The following is a 5,702-nucleotide window of genomic DNA, read 5'->3' as shown; positions in this document are numbered from 1 at the left end:
TTATCAATAAAATCAAAATATCTATAAATGATCTACTGAATGCATGCAATGCGACATGTGGATATAAGTGTTTGTGAAGCATTATTGGATATAATTATATTATTACGTACAATGTAAAGATTTTCGTCGCTTTAAGGGGCTAGATTACGGTAACAGTCGAAAATAAGTAAAAAGTCCATAGTAGGCCACCATAGTGGGCCACAACCCATCATTAAATAACTTATAGTTACTCACATAATGACAGTTATTCATAGAATTACTTTTCAAAGTCAGGTCTGATATCCGAACCATTTGCAATAGCGTTTGCCATTCAACCAAAAGAAATCAATGTAGCCAATTTTTAAATCAAGACGGACAGACAGAGTTTAGATCGGTATACTAATAGACAAGTCTATCTTAAGCTTTTCTTAGTACGTAGCGTACATCCGCACAAATTTAATATACCTTTCTACTACTAATGATATAGCGCATGACAAAGTGTTTTTTTGGCATTTTTTTTTGAACAGACGGGCTGGTAGGAGGATAATAATATTCCAGAAGGTATTAGGCATATATTTGGATATTAAAAAAGGCTGTATATTTCTGAAAAGTATTAAAAGATGGCAACACCGGGACCATTCCCGCAAAACACTATTAATTGAAGAGGCTCTGTGGCAAGCAGCTTAACTGATCCAACTTTAAATTGAAAAAAAAAAAAAAATTCGTTTACCTTATGCTTCTTTATTTAGTGACGTTTCCTTATCTAGTTGTTTTAAGAATAGATAATTTTGTACAATTGACGCGTGTACGAATGAAGAATGAAATTTTCAACCACCATAAAGGCACTCTTCTATTAATAAAAATATGTTTAAATTAACTTATCGAACAAACACCCTATGTAGTGCAATTGAGAATGTTGTTTTAAAGATACTGTCAAAAACTTGAATGGAAAACATGAAATTTGTTATTGCTGCTTGCCGGTTTCAAAAGTCATATTTCGAGAAAAATCAAATTTTTCGAACATTTAAAATTTTGCTAAAATTGTTTTTTCATGCTATTCCTGACTGTTTAAGAAATCATTTAAATCAATAAAACAAAAAGTTGATTTTTGGAAAAATTATTATGATTTGCTCTCCTAATATTCACTTTCTTCTCTGTTCTTAAATAGTTCAAGATGAGTTTAATATTGCAACCAAGATGAGTTTAATATTGAAAAAAGGACTTATCTCGAATCACGTTATACTGCAGGCGTGTCCTTTAACACTGTTTGTAAAATTTTCAAAATCTATTTCAGTCTGAGTTTCAACCTATTTACCAAATTTGAATCCTACATTTTCATTTTTGCGAGCAGGAACACATCCATCGCACATATCCACGTGAGGGCACGGACAGTTCTAAATCGGTATAGAATTTGGTAATGTTCAATAATAGCGTTCCTAATGTTGCCTTTCTCGTGTTGCAAACGGTTTGAGAATTTTTCGTCGTTGATGGATTCCATTACTTTTCTCATTGGCTACACACACCGTTTGCGATACAGGGTATATTAAGTGACATGTAGAAGGATTGACATGAGATAACTCCGTCTCTCATCATACCAATCGATTCAACATAATTAAACTCGATCGATAACTTAATCTGTACGTTTGCCCTATTGTCGACCATACATGTGCGTCGCGCCTATGTATGAAGCGAAATATTGAAAAACATTTTTAAGAACGCAAGCGACCGTATGCGCTTTATAATGTTCTTGTTGTCTTGTTTCTTATGTCATTGAAATCAAGAAGATATTGTGGCTTTACGCGAAACTATTGCTAATGACGATTTCCCACCATATTAGTTAAGATCGTCTCATACATTTATTTATATAAGAAAATAAATATATACTTGAAAAAAAACTCAAAACTTTAGAAGATATCGCTAATTATAAAATTTATTGCAATTATTTAAAGTCTTTTTCCGTTTAGCTGATTAAAAGTAGTGGCAGAATTTGTTGCAGTGTTGTATTCCATATTGCTCCCATTTGCTAATTTTATTTTGTTCATGAGTACTCTGTTTATTGAGATTCTCTTATTTTTACTGTCATATATATGGAAACGTTTTTCGAAAATATTCTCATCGGATTTCGTCGAATGTTTTGTAACTTTAAAATTAATTTAGTAAAAAAAAAAATTTTTGTCTTTTGATTTCGGCGTTATATAAAAAATTCTCGGCTTTTAGTTCGGATATTATTGAAAAAATTATGGATCAACAGATTGTCTCAATAGTTAACAAGAATCCGATACGGCGTCCTTATATCTTACAAAATCCGACTCTAATGTGGTTACGCAAAGATAAAGATAATAAATCTGAATATGCGCATAATGAAAGTAGAGAATGGTTACGAGACACTTTACCACTTTGGAGTCGTTTGAATAAGAGAAACAGTTTAGGGCAATATCGTCAGTTAACCACATCCCGTTCAAAAAATTTCGATATTGAAATTGATGGCATATTATTATCATTGTGGGGTAACTTACATCCGATATCTGATGTCTTTCCCGAATACAATCGCGGTAAACAGACATTGGCATGTTGCGTTATGGCCTTATGTGCCACAAGAATTTATACGATCTGTGAGTGGACGCCACCAATTTTAGATTCGGCAGTGATAAATGGAGATCGATACTTTGAACAAAGTTTAGGCGTGAATAAGTCGAAAAATTATCATTTTACTATAGATGATTTAAACGCTGATTGCTGGCTAGATTCGATACATTTTCGTGTCCATATCGAACATGTGGCATCTGGTAAATTATATGCGCATCCAACACCAAGGCAAATGAATCTCGCAGAGGCATTAATGTATTTCTTTTCCCATTTCCAATTGGGCATCGTACAATGTCAGAAACGTTGTTTAGCATTTGGCTTCGTACCTGGCCCTGATGGCGGTTATTTTTTATACGATTGTCAGAGTCGCGAGATGCCAATATTTCCCCGCCATCAAGGCAGTAGTTATGTATTGCTTGCAAAAAATCTTCAAATGATGCTATATTGCATGGTAGTAACACTGAATATCAGCACATTTCATCAGCCCTTCGCTTTGCATACCGTCGAGTTGGATTCAGAATTTTGTGATCCCATTAATATAGGAAAATTGAAGGAGTAACGTATAATATGAGCATACGCATGTGGAAAGCTTAGGACTTTATACAATTAAAAATCTATCCATAAGATTTTTTTCTTTCTATCAATAAAATAAATTCATCTTCACTTCAGCTATTTTCCTTTTTATTGCGGATATATATAGTTTCGCAGAAAGAATTTCGCTAAAGTACATAGATATACAATTGAAGGATGTACATGCAATGTACAAAAAATGTACAAAGATTCAATTTGCGTGGGTTATATGGCAAGGGGTTCAAAAAATGGCGCCGCCCAATTCAAATTTTACAACCCAATTTACTAACATTAAGCAATTTTCGATTTACGATTTAATAAAATAAGGGATCGAGAAAGGAGTGGTCGAAAAATAGGTCCGATTCGAATCATTTTCGGTAACGTTCGTCCTTGGGGCAAAATACGTCATCGAACCCAATTTCATTAATCAATTGTCAAATAGCTCGGAAATTCTTACCTGTAGGTTGAACCAAAATCATTGACAAATATTAGACGCACAGATAGACAGACCAGCTTAGAATCTGAATCATTTTCCGGATAAATTGATATAATGAAAGGTGGGTCTATCTCAAGTTCTTCTGGATGTTACATAAGCCCGCACAAACTTAATATGCCGTTATCCCACAAGTGGTGTAGGATATTAAAATATTTACATAAAAATTATGTAATTATTTTTTTGTGAATAAGTGAAATAAATTCTTAAACAACAAATTGCGCATTAGCGATATAAGCTAACGATTCTATTCTCGAAAATTAGTTATTGATCCCAGTAGTTTTCATAAAGCAACATATTACAGTAAACTCAGATATGACGTTCTGTAGATGAATTCAGGATATCCATAGGCCATCCTGATTCGATTCTACCAAAAAAGATAAGATTTAAGCAATCACCAAGCAAGTGCCTAATTGTAACAATTTGTCCACAATTGCAGATTGAAGAAGCAGGCTTCTTTAAGATCCATTGGTGTGTTTCAATTGTATGGTCATAGCGAATTCTCGAAAATGTTTTGATTTTGAGTTTCTTAATACTTGTTGAATATGATGAAGGAATTGGGTAAGTGTTAACAGAAGAATAGTTATAACAATTGTATTGTAAATGATTTGTTTACATAATTTTCTCTTTAGCTTTCCTTCCATCGTCTATAATCAGAGATGCAGAAGCAGGAGTGTTCGCTGCTAGATCAGCTTGTTCATTTCCCAATAAACCGATATGACTGGGTATCAACAATGTTTTACTCTCAACAATGATGGTATTCCTCAACTTGTTAATGATGCTCCAGCTGGAATTCGAGAAATTCCCGATTGCTTTACATGCACACAAATTATGAGTGAAAAGAATAGTTTTGAGTTTGTTTTTATATGAGCAAGGTTCACACCTTGAAGGATATCTCTGGGTTCAGTTATCAAAATCGAAGTACTTTTATGAATTATGCGATTAAGCAGAACTTGTCGTCCTGAGGTATCTACTACGGAATAAGCATCTGGCAATCCATTAGATTAGAAAGAGTCTGTATATACAAGAATCTAATCGTCATTTTCTAGTACTGGCTTCCCGAAGATATAGTTAGCAGTACCCTCTTATTTGTTTACATAGAGAGCGAAGCTTAAAACCAAATTTGCGGGAAATTTTTGAGGAATACATTCAATACGTTTCCGACATGCATACAATAGTTAATTGCGAATGGTGATCTTTTGATTTTATTTGCAGCAAATATCATTTTTCACACCATCAACAAGAATAGATTTGCTTGAGTCAAGGGGCTCAACGATAAGCTTAGCTTTTGTTTCATAAAGACTATTTGTTAAAGCTACGAGACTTACGCTAGGAGGAATTAGGATAAAAAGTACATAAATAAAATGCATTTATAAAAGGCATTATATTTGTGGAGCCTAAATTCATGCTATAAAATTTTGTAAAATTTTTCTTCTCAATTTCAATGAAAAAGTTAAAAACACAGTTCAATTTATTGTGCTGAGCGTTTTTACTAATTGAATAAATAGTATTTTATTATAATTAATTAACTGAGAATTTTTTAAATTAATCGGAAGAAAAAAAGCAAGATGCAAATCAAATAAATTGTTTTAAAGGGTGATAACACAAATTGAAATTTAATTGAATCGAAGAACAAAAGTGAAAGCATCCTCTCGCTTCCTCTCTTACATTGGACCTACCTGTGATGCACGTTAAAGTAATATTTAGTAAGAGATGTTCTTATTCGTTGCTAATAACGACTTACCAAGGCCCATTCATAGTAAGGACTCAGCAATATGTACAAAATGATTACAAAAGCTAAATATGTCAATAAGTAATATATTATCATATTTAGGTGTGTGTAGTCGTTTCTTAAGCCGCGCTTTCCAGATATGCAAGACCCTACCAGGCAAATGAATATGAAAATACCTATAATATCGTGAAAAGGAGCCATGAACTGCCGCATATTGCCTCTTTTAAAAAAGAACGTGTAAATGATTAATCCAGCGATTAGCTATAAGACGGTAATAAACATTGGATAATAAAATCAAGATTGTATTAGGATATAAATATGACTGACTGAGTGACTGAATAT

The sequence above is a fragment of the Glossina fuscipes genome, unplaced genomic scaffold (genome assembly GCF_014805625.2).
Source record: "Glossina fuscipes isolate IAEA_lab_2018 unplaced genomic scaffold, Yale_Gfus_2 1, whole genome shotgun sequence".
Taxonomy (NCBI): domain Eukaryota; kingdom Metazoa; phylum Arthropoda; class Insecta; order Diptera; family Glossinidae; genus Glossina; species Glossina fuscipes.
This window is presented reverse-complemented; position numbering follows the sequence as displayed.